The 16469-nt window shown below is 39.5% G+C and overlaps 1 protein-coding gene, 1 long non-coding RNA gene and 2 pseudogenes across 2 annotated transcripts in view; 3 read left to right on the top strand and 1 right to left on the bottom strand.

Moving 5' to 3' along the window:
* The window catches only part of FZD6 (frizzled class receptor 6), a 34257-nt gene extending 33753 nt beyond the window's left edge, over positions 1-504 (bottom strand). The window contains exon 1 of the mRNA XM_001156783.7: positions 286-504. The gene's annotated coding sequence lies outside the window, so the exon portion shown is untranslated. The remainder of the gene's footprint in view (positions 1-285) is intronic.
* Positions 505-832: 328 nt separating this feature from the next.
* LOC112204210 (uncharacterized) overlaps positions 833-16469 on the top strand; it is a 166132-nt gene continuing 150495 nt past the window's right edge. Inside the window, exons 1-2 of the long non-coding RNA XR_010159320.1 lie at positions 833-917; positions 13377-13441. This is a non-coding gene — a long non-coding RNA (uncharacterized LOC112204210). The remainder of the gene's footprint in view (positions 918-13376; positions 13442-16469) is intronic.
* LOC134810830 (tigger transposable element-derived protein 1-like) lies at positions 9272-10716 on the top strand (annotated as a pseudogene).
* On the top strand, positions 10850-11425 carry LOC134810829 (tigger transposable element-derived protein 1-like; annotated as a pseudogene).

Genomic DNA, 16469 nt, shown 5'->3' with positions numbered 1-16469 from the left:
GATGCCCGGTCTGCCAGCGCCCCACACCCGGGCACCTGCCCCAGGCCTAGAGCCAGACAGCAGCGTTCCTGGCCTGCGCGGCGCCGCGGGGCCCCGGCATCGCCTTTCAGAGCCGGTTCCCGCTTCCGAGGAAACTCAGGTGCGGGCCGTCCCGCCGTTGCCTCCCCAGCACCTGCGGCTCCCGGCGCGCCTCATCCCAGCCGCGGCCCCTCGCCCCTCGAGGCCCTCCCCGCTTCCCCCGGCACCCGCCCGGCCCCTGCCCAGTCCCAGCCGTGGAAGCCTCACCTCGGGGGGCGGTCGAAGGCCGTTGTCCCTTCCCGTCTCCGTCTAACCCACCGTTCCCCCCAGGGACCTGAGACGGCTCCGGGGTTGCGTCCGGGACTGGAGCTGCCTCGAGAGCCGCACGGGGAGCGAGAGCTGAGCGATCCCGCGAGACTGCGCCGCCAGGTCGGGCGGGCAGGTCCGGGCTCGCGGCGGCGGCGGCGGCGGTGGGACTGGCCCTGCGCCCAGGCACCGCCTGCGCTGCGCCGCGCGGCCTCACTCCGCGGCCCGCCAGGACCCGGCCCCGGTGAACGGGCTCGGGGTGCCGAGGTCCGGCTGCGGGGCCGGGAAGCCACCTCCACCTTGCCGTCTGTTACGACCCCCGAGGCGCAAGGCTGAGCCCCATCTCGCTATCCGGGTCCGGAGGGGTTCACCTTAGAAGGATTTTTTGAAGCTCTTGGCGCTGGCTCTAAAAGAACCCACTTCCTTGCGGATTTCAGGAGTCAAGAATCCTTAAACGGAGCCAATTTGCTTTGTAAAGCCAATTGCCCAAGTGACTTGAGTTCGAAAGGAGATACTTCCTGGACAAGTGCTATAAAAACAACAACAAATACTTTTATTAATTCGGGGAGCCTGGTCACCAACTGGATGCTCAGGTAGCAGTGGGATTCCAGCCCTGGCGGGTCCCACAGTTTTATTGATACAAACCCCAATAGGAAGTTGAACTGCTGTAGAAATCAACCTAGTTTGGGGTACCAACTCTGTCATAGATATTAGATAAATTACCCTAATCTTTAAGGGGCATAGTTTCCTCACAATACAGGAATGACAATAGTTGTAATGATGGTTAACGTTAATTGAGCACTGGCTGTAAGTCAAATAGTGCCAAGTTCGTTACAAGTGTTTACACCTAACCTGTAAGGCCCTCCTATGAAACAGACAGAATAGTATGAGAAGCAAATGAACTTGTAGAAGTACTTTGAAAAATGCAAAGTAACTTGTAGATGGAGGCTATTCTTGTCAGATAAATCATCCTGTTGCAGAAAAGGAATGTCATATTTCCATACCTAGAAGGACAACCCTGAACAACCAGAGTAAGAGTTTTGGAATCTGTGAGGAAAGACGAATTTGGAGTGGGGAATTCCTCCCCAGTTTTATCAAAAGCTTACTGATGTTGGGAGACAGGTAGTGATGAAGAAATATTAACATCATTAAGAGCTGGATAGTTGATGTATTGCAGAATAAATTTCTATGTAGGAAGAATATTTTCCCCTAAATTTCTAATTTTCTACATTGGAAGACTATTTCTCTCCAGTTTCTACGAACTTAATGAGATCTTTTTGTGATCAGGCTCTAGTGACTACCAGGCAGTGAAGTATCACTAAAAGTATCATTTAAAAACGATACTTTTTAAAATATCGTTTGAAAACGATACTTTTTAAAATATCGTTTGAAAACGATACTTTTAAAGTATCATTTGAAAACGATAGTTTTGAAATTCAAGTGAATACTTGTTCCATGATTTGGAAGGAAAAATTGTAGTAAGTTGATTTATACAGAAGTAAAGCCTGTTTTATTTTTCATTGTATTTAATTATATAGTGAGCAGTGATGAACTAGAATGATTTTTTTTTTTGGTCAGGATGCATTTGGAATACTTAGGCAATCATCTATATCATCGCTTGTCTTTCACTGTACAATTTCATCCCAATGGTACGAGATTAAGAACACAAACTTTGGAGTTCAAAATCCCTGGGTTCAAAACCTAGCTCCAGCATTTACTTGCTGTGTGAACTTGAGCAAATTATTCAGATCCTCTTTAGTTTCTTCATCTGTAAATATGGAACTATCTGACAGTTTTCCTCATTTTCCTTCTCTTTCTCTTTGCATTGTTCCTCTGGGCTGATGCTAGGGGACAGTGGTGACCAAAAGTAGAAGAAACAGACTTTTACTTTTAAAGGCTAATTTTGCAAGGTACAGAATTATAGGTTGGTAGTTTTTTTCTCTGAACACTTTTACTCCACCTCTCTTCTTGTCTACATGGTTTCTGAGAAGTTGGATGTCGTTCTTTATTTTTGTTCCTCTATAGGTAAGCTCCTCATCATTAAGTATGTTGTTACCTTAGGGTTTTTGTAGATGTTCTTTAGCAAGTGAGAAAGTTCCCCCTCTGTCCCTAGTTAGCTGAAAGTTTTTATGATGAAAATGTGCTGGATTTTGTCAAATGCATTTTCTGCATCTATTGATGTGGTCATGTGATTTTTCTTCTTTAGTCTATTGGTATGGTAGATTACATGAATGAATTTTCAAATATTGGACCAGCCTTGCATACCTGGGATAAATCTTGGTTATGCTGTACAATTCTTTTTATGCATTGCTGGATTCTACTAGCTAATATTTTGTTGAGGATTTTTACATCTTTGTTCAAGAGATATATTGGTTTATAGTTTTCTTTGCTAGTAATGTTTTTGTCTGGTCTTGGTATTAGGGCAATGCTGCTAGGAAGTATTCCCCCTGCTTCTATCTTCTGGAAGAGATTTTAGATAATTGGTCTAACATTGTTGGTGACTGACATTAATTTGGGGAAATTTTCAGTCACTATTGCTTCAAATATTTCTTCTGTTCCTTTCTTTAATTCTTCTCCTGGTATTCCTGTTACACATATGTTATACTTTTGTAGTTGTTTCACAGTTCTTGGATATTGTTTCTTTTTTTTAAGTCCTTTTTCTCTTTATTTTTAAATTTTGGAAGTTTCCATTGACATATCCTCAAACTCAGAGATTCTTTTCTCAACCATGTCCAGTCTATTAATGAATCCATCAAAGGCATTCTTCATTTCTGTTATAGAATTTTATATCTCTAGCAATTCTTATTCTTCCTTAAAATTTTCATTTCTGCTTACATTAACCGTCTGTTCTTTCAAGTTGTCTACGTTTACCTTTACAACCCTTAGTATATTAATCACAGTTATTTGAAGTTCCTGGTCTGATAGTTCCAACATCTGTGCCATATGTGAGTCTAGTTCTGATGATTGCTTTGCCTCTTCAAACTGTGTTTTTTGCTCTGTAGTGTGCCTTGTAATTTTTAGTTGAAAGCTGGACATGATGCACTGGGTGAAAGGCACTGGAGTAAATGGGCTTTAGTGATGCAGTGTTAAGATGTAGGAGGAGGGGAAGCATTCTATAGACCTATGATTAGATTTCAGTCTTAGTGAGCTTGTGTCCCTAGGCTGGAAACTTCACAAGTGCTTCTTAGTTTTTATCCCCCTTCTTGGGTGGGACAGGATGTCTAGAGGGGGCTGGGGTTGGATATTTCCCATCTACCAGCTTGGTTAGGCTCTGCTAAAACTGTAATAGGTTAGGCTCTGGTAGTTTCTCTTGAGGGCAGGCCTTGTTAAAAAGAACAGAATATTTTGACATATTTCAAAATGGTTCTTTTCACCTCTCCCTGTTGGATGTAGGAGGTGATTTTTCTTTGATTTTCACTGAGAGAACCTGGAAGAGCTCCTGGAGGTAAAACTTACAAAAGTGTGAGTGTGCCCTCCAAAGACTAGGCCCCCTCCCCCTTTGTGTGTGTGTGTGTGTGTGTGTTTGTGTGTGTGTGTCTCACTCTGTTGCCAGGCTGGAGTGCAGTGGCGTGATCTTGGCTCACTGCAACCTCCGCCTCCTGGGTTCAAATGGTTCTCCCACCTCACCCTTCCGAGTAGCTGGGATTATAGGTGCACACCACCATGCCCAGCTAATTTTTGTATTTTTAGTAGAGACGGGGTTTCACCATATTGGCCAGGATGGTCTCTGTCTCCTGACCTCGTGATCTCCCTGCCTAGGCCTCCCAAAGTGCTGGGATTACAGGCGTGAGCCACCGAGCCCAGCTGACCCCCTGGAGTTTTAAACTCTTAGTCTTGACCACCCTGAGCCTCTAGCAATTCATCAGTTACAGTTCTGGTCTTCCTACCCTGTACTCATGCCCCTGGAGGTTTCTGCCGGCGGGTTTCTGCTCTAGTAAATTGTGATTCTGTGTATCTGCCTGTTTGTCTCTCCAACTTTGGGGGCAGTGGCTTGCTCTGTGTCCTCACTTCTCTGCTAGATCTAGGAAGAGTTGTTGATTTTCAGTTTGTTCAACTTTCTACTTTTTGTCAGGACAGAGTAACAGCTAAGCTCCTTACATGCCACACTACAAACCTTAATTTCTCATTTTTAAAAATAGGTATGACTTTAAGAATTTTATTGATAATTCCAGTTGCTACTGCCTTAGCAGAGCAAAGTTTTTCCAAGTTAAAATCGAGTTGAAAAATCCCAAGAGCTGCAATAATTCAGAAAAGTTATGTAATTTGGCATTAGTATTCATAGAAGACTGACTATATGAAAATTTTTATTATGACAATATAATTAAGGGATTTTGCTAAAATGAAGGGAAGAAAGTAAATTTCACAGGGGTAAATATGTAACTTGTAAACTGTGTAAGTTTTTATTTAATTACTTACCCAAACATCTCCAGCCTATCACCAGACTATGCAAACACGTGCCATAATAATTGAATTTATCTACTTTTGATATTTTGCCTACTCATTAAAACATAGCTTTACACATTAAAAACATTTCTGTCTTTATAAAGGTACATTTTTTCAAGGTAGGAGGATAGAACATATTTCAAGTAGCAGTTTGTTCGTTTGATATATGAATTTTAGCTATGTAGACATATAGCATGGTGTCCTCCTTTGTACTCCTGCCTGGGCCCTGTACACATACTGGGGGATAGGCCGGCTTGTGGCCACTGACCTGATGCTGAGACATTAGCAGTTTGAGGAACAAACAGCAGTAGAGGGACTCCAGCTGGAGGAGGCTGGGCTGAGCAGAGGCATAGAAGAGTACAGAAGCAAAGAGGAACTTGGGAGGAAGCAGTTAGAACTTCCAGTGGTATGAACCCCTTCCCTCATGAAGTTCTCTCCCTAATACTTCTTTCCCTAACCCTTGAAAGCTCTACCATGGCTTCACTCCCTCCATGTAACATTGTGAATTTGATCATGCACTGACTTAATTTAGGGAAGTTTATGCGCATGACGTAGAGGATAGTTTCTATTTAAAAACCAACTTTCACTTGAAATACATTCCCTGTCACTCCCTACTCTGAAAGCTAATTGCTGCAGTGTTTGTAGCACAGCAATTAACCTTTGGGTTGTGTCCATTATGGTTGTATCCATTATGGTTGGCCAGAAATAATAGACCTTCTAATTACTACCTCCGGTGTTACTGGAAAAATAAAATTTTCAGTGCAGTAGTAACATGACACTGCAGGAAAGAGCCACATATTTTAATGACAGTTTGATGTATAAGACTGCCTCTTTGGAGCTCTGGTATAGTCATTGCAAATAAGAGATTCATAATGCTAAAGAAAAACAGCCTCAGCTCTATTAATGCTTTGAGTTACATTTTGTGCCTGTGAGTTTGCCCTGCTGGGTTTGTTTTCAGTGGATTCAAACCTACCATCTGGTCATTTTAAATATTTAATATGTTATCCTTTTTTTAACCAAAGCAGCCATGTTAAGTCGAATATTAGAAATAGTATTTTCCCTTTATAAAGCTTGTAGCATCTAGAAAAGGGCTTTTTGCCCCAATTTAGTAATTTAGACAATAGCTAAATTAATTTTTTTTGATGTGCAGAAGTAACTTTATACCAATTGTGGTTCATGGGCTGCTAATAACTCTGATTTTTTTTTTGATACTTTAAGTTTTAGGGTACATGTGCACAATGTGCAGGTTAGTTACATATGTATACATGTGTCATGCTGGTGTGCTGCACCCATTAACTCGTCATTTAGCATTAGGTATATCTCCTAAAGCTATCCCTCCCCCCTCCCCCCACCCTACAACAGTCCCCAGAGTGTGATGTTCCCCTTCCTGTGTCCATGTGTTCTCATTGTTCAATTCCCACCTATGAGTGAGAATATGAAGTGTTTGGTTTTTTGTTCTTGCGATAGTTTACTGAGAATGATGATTTCCAGTTTCATCATGTCCCTACAAAGGACATGAACTCATCATTTTTTATGGCTGCATAGTATTCCATGGTGTATATGTGCCACATTTTCTTAATCCAGTCTATCATTGTTGGACATTTGGGTTGCTTCCAAGTCTTTGCTATTGTGAATAGTGCCGCAATAAACATACGTGTGCATGTGTCTTTATAGCAGCATGATTTATAATCCTTTGGGTATATACCCAGTAATGGGATGGCTGGGTCAAATGGTATTTCTAGTTCTAGATCCCTGAGGAATCACCACACTGACTTCCACAAGGGTTGAACTACTTTACAGTCCCACCAACTGTGTAGAAGTGTTCCTATTTCTCCACATCCTCTCCAGCACCTGTTGTTTCCTGACTTTTTAATGGTTGCCATTCTAACTGGTGTGAGATGGTATCTCATTGTGGTTTTGATTTGCATTTCTCTGATGGCCAGTGATGTTGAGCATTTTTTCATGTGTTTTTTGGCTGCATAAATGTCTTCTTTTGAGATGTGTCTGTTCATGTCCTTCACCCACTTTTTGATGGGGTTGTTTGTTTTTTTCTTGTAAATTTGTTTGAGTTCATTGTAGATTCTGGATATTAGCCCTTTGTCAGATAAGTAGGTTGTGAAAATTTTCTTCCATTTTGTAGGTTGCCTGTTCACTCTGATGGTAGTTTCTTTTGTTGTGCAGAAGCTCTTTAGTTTAATTAGATCCCATTTGTCAATTTTGGCTTTTGTTGCCATTGCTTTTGGTGTTTTAGATATGAAGTCCTTGCCCATGCCTATGTCCTGAATGGTAATGCCTAGGTTTTCTTCTAGGGTTTTTATGGTTTTAGGTCTAACATTTAAGTCTTTAATCCATCTTGAATTAATTTTTGTATAAGGTGTCAGGAAGGGATCCAGTTGCAGCTTTCTACATATGGCTAGCGAGTTTTCCCAGCACCATTTATTAAATAGGGAATCCTTTCCCCATTGCTTGTTTTTCTCAGGTTTGTCAAAGATCAGATAGTTGTAGATATGCAGCATTATTTCTGAGGGCTCTGTTCTGTTCCATTGATCTATATCTCTGTTTTGGTACCAGTACCATGCTGTTTTGGTTACTGTAGCCTTGTAGTATAGTTTGAAGTCAGATAGCGTGATGCCTCCAGCTTTGTTCTTTTGGGTTAGGATTGACTTGGCGATGTGGGCTCTTTTTGGTTCCATATGAACTTTAAAGTAGTTTTTTCCAATTCTGTGAAGAAAGTCATTGGTAGCTTGATGGGGATGGCATTGAATCTATAAATTACCTTGGGCAGTATGGCCATTTTCATGATATTGATTCTTCCTACCCATGAGCATGGAATGTTCTTCCATTTGTTTGTATCCTCTTTTATTTCCTTGAGCAGTGATTTGTAGTTCTCCTTGAAGAGGTCCTTCATGTCCCTTGTAAGTTGGATTCCTAGGTAATAACTCTGATTTTTAAAATTACATTAAAAACAAATGGATTAGAATAACTAATATTGTTAAAATGTCCATAGTACTCAAAGCAATTCATAGATTTAACGCAATTTATATCAAAATTTCAGTGACATTTTTCACAGAAATAGAAAAAATAATCCTAGAAGTCATATGGAACCACAAAAGACCCTGGCTAGCCAAAGCAATCTTGAGAGAGAGGAACAAAACTAGAGGCATCACACTGTCTGATTTCAAACTGTATTACAAAGCTACAGTAATCAAACCAGTATGATGCTGGTATAAAAACAGACCAATGGAACAGTAGAGAGAGCTCAGAAATAAGCCTATATATATATTATATATATATTATATACATAATGTATATATTATATATTATATACATAATATATAATATATAACATGTATATAATATATATATAATATATACATGTTATATATATTATATACATGTTATATATATTATATATATATTATATATATATAATCAGCTAATCTTTGACAAGGGCACCAAGAATGTACAAAGGGGAAAAGATAGTTTCTTCAATAAATGATGTTGAAAAAACTAGACATCCACATGCCAAAAAATGAAATTGGGCCCTTTTCTTATACAATGTGAAAAAATTAACTTGAAATGGATTAAAGACTTAAATATAAGAGCCAACACTGTAAAACTCCTAGAAGAAAACATAAGGAAAAGCTCCTTGACATTGGTCTTGGCAATAATTTTTTTCGATATGACATCAAAAGCACAGACAACAAAAGCGAAATTATGTAAGTAGAACTACATCGAACTAAAAAGCTTCTGCACAGCAAAGGAAACAATCAACAGAATGGGAAGGCAATCCTGTGGACTGGGAGAAAGTATTTGCAAACTACGTATCTGATAAGAAGTTAATATCTAAAATATATAAGAAACCCATACAACTTAATTGCAAAAAATACAAAACAAACAAACAAAAACAAAACAAAACCAACCAAAGAACAAATAACTAAAAAATAGGCAAAGGAGCTGCGTAGATGTTTCACCAAATAAAACATTCAAATAGCTAATAAGTATATGAGAAGATGCTCAACATCACTAATCATCAGGGAAATGCAAATCAAAACCACAATGAGATACATCTTATACCTCTTAGGATGGCTATTATCAACATGATGAGATAAATATTGGCAAGATGTGGACAAGAGGGAAACTTGGCACACTACTGGTGGGAATGTAAATTAGTGGAGGAACACCTCATTTCATTGCATTTTGCTTTATTGTGCTTCATAGATACTGTGCTTTTTACAAATGGAAGATTTCTGGAAACCCTGCATGGAGCAAGTCATTGGTGCCATTTTCCCAGTGATCTGTGCTCACTTCATGTCTCTATGTCACTTTTTTAAATTCTTACAATATTTCAAACTTTTACATTTTTATTATATCTGTTATGGTGATCTGTGACCAGTGATCTTTGATGTTACTATTTAATTATTTGGGAGCATTGCAAACCATGCCCATAGAAGATGGCGAACTTATCAGAAAAATGTTAAGTATGTTCTGACTGCTCCACTGACTGACTGTTTTCCCCATCTCTCTCCCTCTCCTTGGGCCTCCCTGCTCCCAGAGACACAACAATATTGAAATTAGGCCAATTAATAATCCTACAGTGACCTCTAAATGTTCAAGTGACAGGAAGAGTCACATATCTCTCACTTTGAGTCAAAAGCTGGAAATGATTAAGCTTAGTGAAGAAGGCACGTTGAAAGCTGAGACAGGCGGAGAGGTAGGTCTCTTGTGCCAAACAGTTAGCAAAGTTGTGATGCAAAGGAAAAGTTCTTGAGGGAAATTAAAAGTGCTACTCTAGTGAACACAAAAATGATAAGAAAGCAAAACAGCCCTATTACTGATATGGACAGAGTTTGAATGGTCTGGATAGAAGATCAAACCAGCCATAACATTCCCTTAAGCAAAAGCCTAATCCAGAACAAGGTTCTAACTCACTTCAATTCTATGAAGGCTGAGAGAGGTGAGGAAGCTGCAGAGCTAGCAGAGGTTGGTTCATGAGGTTTAAGGAAAGAAGCCGTCTCCATAATATAAAAGTGGAAGGTGAAGCAGCAAGTTCTAATGGAGAAACTGCAGTAAATTATCCAGAATATCTAAGATCATTGAAGAAGGTGGCTACATTAAATAACAGATTTTCAATGGAGACTAAACAGCCTTATGTTGGAAGAAGATGCCATCTAAGACTTTCGTAGCTAGAGAGAAGATGTCAATACCTGCTTCAAAGCTTTTAAGGGTAGAATAACTCTCGTTAAAGGCTAATGCAGCTGGTGACTTTAAGTTGAAGCCAATTCTTATTTACCATTCCAAAAACTCCAATGCCCTTAAGAATTATGCTAAATCTACTCTGCCTGTGCTCAATAAATGGAACAACAAGGTCTGGATGACAGCACATCTGTTTACAGCATGGCTTACTGAATATTTTAAGTCCACTCTTGAGACCTATTGCTCAGAAAAAAAGATTTATTTCAAAATATTACTGCTCATTGAGAATATATCTGGTCACTCAAGAGCTCTGATGGAAATATACAAGGAGATTAATGTTTTCATGCCTGCTAGCACAACATCTATTCTGCTGCCTATGGATCAAGGAGTAATTCTGACTTTCAAGTCTTATTATTTAAGAAACAAATTTCATAAGGCTATAGCTGCCAGAGAGGGTGATTCATCTGATAGATCTAGGCAAAATAAATTGAAACCTTCTGGAAAGGATTCACCATTCTAGATGCTATGAAGAACATTCATAATTCATGGGAGGTCAAAATATCAACACAGAGGCTGGGCGCAGTGGCTCATGCCTGTAATCCCGCACTTTGGGAAGCTGAGGTGGTCAGATTGCTTGAGCCCAGGAATTCAAGACCAGCCTGGGCAACATGGCAAAACCCCATCTCTACTAAAAGTACAAAAAAGCCAAGCATGGTGGTGCGTGCTTGTAGTCCCAGCTACTTGGGTGGCTGAGGCAGGAGGATGACTTGGGCCTGGGAAGTTGAGGCTGCAGTGAGCCGAGATTGTGCCACTGCACTCCAGCCTGGGCAACAGAGTGAAACCCTGTCTCAAAAAAAAAAAAAAAAAAAAAAAAACCCCACCATAAATGAGAGTTTGGAAAAAGTTGATTGCAACCCTCATGGATGACCTTTGAGGTGTTCAAGATTGAAGTGGAAGAAGAAACTGCAGATGTGGTAGAAATTGCAAGAGAACTAGAATTAGAAGTGGAGCCTGAAGGTGTGACTGAATTGCTGCCATCTCATGATCAAACTTTAATGGATAAAGAGTTGCTTTTTATAGATGAGCAAAGAGAGTCATTTCTTGCGGTGGAATCTACTCCTGATGAAACTGTGAATATTGTTGAAATGATAGCAAAGGATTTAGAATATTATGTAACTTAGTTAAAGCAGCAACACAGCTGAAGAGGATTGACTCCAATTTTGAAGGAAGTTCTGTGGGTAAAATGGTATCAAACAGCATCACATGCTTCAGAGAAATCTTTTGTGCAAGGAAGAGTCAATCAATAAGGTACAGTTCATTGTTGTCTTATTTTAAGAAATTGCTACAGCTACTACAGCTTTCACCAACCATCACCCTGATCAGTCAGCAGCCATCAACATCAAGGCAAGACCCTCCACCAGCAAAAAGATTATGACTCATTAAAGGCTCAGATGATTGTTAGCATTTTTTAGCAATAAGGTATTTTACATTGTTTTCTAGATGTAATGCTATCACACACTTGATAGGCTACAGTATATAGTAAACAAAAGTTTTATATGCACTGGGAAACCAAATAATTATGTGACTTGCTTTGTTGCAAAATTTACTTTATTGTGGTGGTCTGGAACCAAACCTGAAATATCTCCTAGGTTTACCTGTATGCTATATGGAAAACAGTATGGAGGTTCCTCAAAAAATTAAAAATGGAACTACCATATAATCCAGCAGTCATGCTTATGGTTATATATCCAAAAGAACTGAAGTCAGTATGTTGAAAGGATATATGCACGTCCATGTTCATTATAGCATTATTCACAATAGCCAAGATATAGAAACTACTTAAGCATTTGTTGGTAGATGAATGGATAAAGAAAACATGATGTAAGTATACAATGAAATATAATTCAGCCATAAAAGAAGGAAATCCTGCCATTTGCAACAACACAGATGAACCTGGAGGACGTAATACCAAGTGAAATAAGCCAGACACAGAAAGACAAATACTGTAAGATCTCACTTATATGTGGAATCTAAAAAAGTCAAAATCACAGAAGCAGCAAGTAGAAAGGTGGTCGCTAGGGGGATGGGGGAAATGGGAAGATGTTGGTCAAAGGAGAAAAAATTTCAGTTGTAAGATGAGTAAGTTCTGGGTTGGGCGCGGTGGCTCACACCTGTAATCCCAGCACTTTGGGAGGCCGAGGTGGGTGGATCACGAGGTCAGGAGATCGAGGCCATACTGGCTAACACAGTGAAACCCTGTCTCTACTAAAAATACAAACAATTAGCTGGGCGTGGTGGCAGGCACCTGTAGTCCCAGCTACTCGGGAGGCTGAGGCAGGAGAATCGCTTGAACCTGGGAGGCAGAGGTTGCAGTGAGCCGAGATTGCACCACTGCACTCCATCCTGGGTGACAGAACGAGACTCCGTCTCAATAAAATAAATAAAAATAAGATGAATAAGTTCTGGGGATCTAATGTACAGCATGGTGACTATAGTTGTATACTGTATTATATACTTGAAATTTGCTAAGAAAGTAGATCTTAAGTGTCTCACCACACACACACACACACACACACCACAAAATGGTAACTATGTAAGGTGATGAATGTGTTAATTAACTTGATTGTGGTAATCATTTCACAATGTTTATGTATATCAAATTATCACATTGTATGTCTTGAATATACACAATTTTTATTTGCCAATTCTACCTTAATAAAGCTAGGGAAAAAGAAATACAAAAAATAAGCACAATGGGATAAGTAGTATCATAGGTTGATAAGTGAAGGAAAACATGGAGTTAAATTTTTAGAGAAAGTGGAATTAAAGAAATATGACTATATTTCAATTCAATAGAACGGATTTTATAGAGGAGATGGGCTTTGGGGAGCTACTTGAATGTCAAATTATTGAGAGATTTGGTGATCTCGACATGGTATGTGGATGGGGAGATGGTTTAGAGGCAGCAATGGGATAATTTAATACAAAGGATCTTGTATGTTCTCACTTGAAGGCAGAAGCAGATGTACTATGAATAATGAAGCTTAAGCATCAGGGACCTTTCCAAGGCTCTATCTAATTTGATATTTTGGAATCTTACATTCTTTTTCTTTAAAAAGGTCTCAAAATTGTATAAGTTTAAGAACCTCACAATCAAAATTCACTCTTCTTGAATGGAGGAAAATAATATAGTGGAGACCAGGGAAGTTGGGTATTTCAGATGAGTTTTGAGGCAGTTAATAACATCTAGAAGAGTTTAATTGATTTCTCCTTTGAAAGGGAAAATGGTGGAATAGGAGGTTGCTGACATATATTTTTTGAATAATAAACCTTGTATTACTAGTTAACTTTTGTATGCATAAATTTGACAAAACTTAAAACTATGTATTTATTTATTCATTTATTTATTTGAGGGGAGACGGAACCCTGAGCAGCCCATGTACATGGAAGATCTTTATTGCAGAGATCTTTAAACCAGGTAAGCCCTGCCAGCTTTTGTCCCTCCACTCCTTCCTCCAATCCAGAGTTCCTTGCTGCCAAAGGAAGAATTTGTGGGAAGAGGAAACTCTTCTCTCTCATTGCTCGGCCTGGCCCTCCACCTTTTCCATTAATGATGAAGAATTTCTTTTCATCAAATGGTCCTCTTCATTATCCTCTTTCCCTGGGTTGGATTTTTCCCCACACTGCCATGTCTGAAAGTAGAATTGAGTTATCCTCAATGTGAATTCAGCCTCCAAGTAACTCCACTAATGAACAACTTAATTCACAATAAAAACATGGGTCAGTCTTGACTCTTTTTAAATGTAATTTTGGATGATCACTTTTATTTTTAATTTTAAAACATGGCCGTAACTAAAATAATTATACATTTGCTCAAATTGAATGGATTATAATCTTAAAGATAATATTCAAGAGAGAGAGATGATTTAAACAAGAATCTTATTTATAAAATATTTCTATCTTAGAACTCTGGATAGAATAAATGTTGTCTTTAATTTGATTAACAAATTCATTGTAACATAAATGACAATAGGAGAATTATATGGGACGTTTAACAACTAGAGACATCTGAGATTGTAAAAGCCATTCTATGGTCTTACTATAGTTATAAGACAAACTGAAAGTTCTAGTATGTCTTCCTACATAAAATTTTCTTAAGTTAAAAAAAACCACACAATTGGCAGGTCTAGGCTTGAGTTGGGTGAGACTGGAATATAATGGGAGGGACAGACATAAAGAGGGGAGATAGAATACGTATTTCCAAGCCAGTATAAGAAACTATTAACTTTGGGTCCCTTATGGCTGCATGGAATAAGTGGGAGTCTGATGTGGAAAGGAGACTGTTGCCTTTCTTTCACATCAATCATGCATGACTTTTATGAAAACATGTTGGAAGAAAATAGGAAAATTTCACAGTATAGTATATACACAAAAGCAAAAGGCAAAAATGAAATAAATACACAAAGGTAAAAACAACAATGGTATACCATACACAGCTATTAAAATGGTCAAAATCCAAAGCAGTGACAATACCAAATGCTGACAAAAAAGTACAGCAACAGGAACTCTCAATCTTTCCTGGTGGGGATGCAAAATCGTATAGTCACTTTGGAAGACCATTTGGTTGTTTCATATAAAACTAGACATACTCTCTCCATATGATCCAGCAGTTACACTCCTTAGTATTTACCCAAAGTTGTAGAAAATGTATGTTGACACTAAAACCTGTACATGGATGTTTATAGCAGCTATGTTTATAATTGTCAAAACTTGGAGGTAACCAAGTTGTCCTTCAGTAAGTGAATGGATAAACTGTGGTACATCCAGAAAACGGAATCCTATTCAGCACTAGAAAGATGGGCTATCAAGCCATGAAAAGACATGAAGGAAACTTAAATGCATATTACTAAGTGAAATAAGCTAATCTGAAAAGTCAAAATACTACAGTATGATTGCAACTATGTGACATTTTGAAAATATGGAAAACTGCATAGGCAAAACTATGTAGACAGTAAAAAGATTGGGCCAGGTGTGGTGGCTAACGCCTGTAATCCCAGCACTTTGGGAGGCCAAGGCAGGTGGATCACCTGAGGCTGAGGTCAGGAGTTTGAGACCAGCCTGACAAACATGGAGAAACCCCGTCTGTACTAAAAATACAAAATTAGCCGGCTGTGGTGGCACATGCCTGTGATCCCAGCTACTCAGGAGGCTGAGGCAGGAGAATCGCTTGAACCCGGGAGGCAGAGGTTGCGGTGAGCCAAGATTGTGCCATTGCACTCCAGCCTGGGCAACAAGAGCAAAACTCTGTCTCAAAAAAAAAAAAAAAAAAAAAAAGATTGGTGGTTGCCAGGGGTTAGGAGGGAGAGAAGAATAAATAAGCAGAGCATAAAGGATTTGGGGGCAGTGAAACTACTCTGTATGATACTATCATGGCAGTTGCATGTCATTGTGCATGTGTCAAAACCCACAGAATATAAAACATCAAGAGTGAACTCTAACACAAACTACAGACTTTGGGTGATAATGATGTGTCCACGTAGGTGCGTGGATCATAACAAATATACCATCTGGTGGGGGATGCTCATAGTCGGGGAGGCTGTGCATGTGTGAGGGCAGGGGGCGATATGGGAAATCGCTGTATTTTCTGCTCAGTTTTGCTGTGAACCTAAAGCTTCTAAAAAAAATACAGTTGAAAAGGAAAGGAGAGGAGAGGGGAGGGGAGGAGGGCGCAGGAAGGATTCCATGAAAACTTCCCAGAACGAGACTGACATCTTGCTTTCGAGAGTCTGGTGGTTAATTTAAAGGATGGAAGGGGTTGGGGGCTCCTATCTGGGCCTTAAAAAGCCATGGGCAAGAGGGAGTTGAAATTACCAGAGTTTCCTAAAACATCAGTTACATAGTGGGTGAAATAAAAGCAAGGTCTGTGCAGACACACAGGCACTGACACTACTCTGCCTAGAGGCAGTGGTCAAATCCCTAGCAGTGGGCGGGGGGTGGGTATGGGGGTCCTAGGGGATTTCCACTGCCCCACATTAATTAAGTCAACAATTACTAAGCTGTACTCTGTGTGTGTGCGTTTGGGGTGGGGAAAACTGCACCAGGGCCCCAAGAGGTATCTGGGAAAAAACCCACAATGGCAGGGAAGTGAGTGATACTGCCTCCTCTAATGGGGAAATTAGATAAGGCAGAAGAAATTTCTAGAAAAGTATATATAGGTTGGTCATGTTTCATCCAGTTTTGTAAATGGAATTTCCATTTAAGATTTCTCAAAACAGAGAGCTATATACTACCAGACTTTGCAGAAAATGTTGGAATAGACACATTCCTTGGCTTTTTTCCTGTTGGGCTGGTTTAACTGTAGTTGAAATGTTGGCAGTCCATTGTATTCAATAAGAAAAACAGGGATTTAAGACATTTTGTAATTATCTTGAGCTTCAGGGAAACTATAGGAGAAAAAAAAAACTGACCCATCTTGGATGTCAGGCATGATTATTAAACCTGCTTTT

This window comes from Pan troglodytes, chromosome 7 (genome assembly GCF_028858775.2).
Source record: "Pan troglodytes isolate AG18354 chromosome 7, NHGRI_mPanTro3-v2.0_pri, whole genome shotgun sequence".
NCBI lineage: Eukaryota > Metazoa > Chordata > Mammalia > Primates > Hominidae > Pan > Pan troglodytes.
Note: the sequence above shows the minus strand (reverse complement) of the source record. Positions and strands in the feature narration are given on the sequence as shown.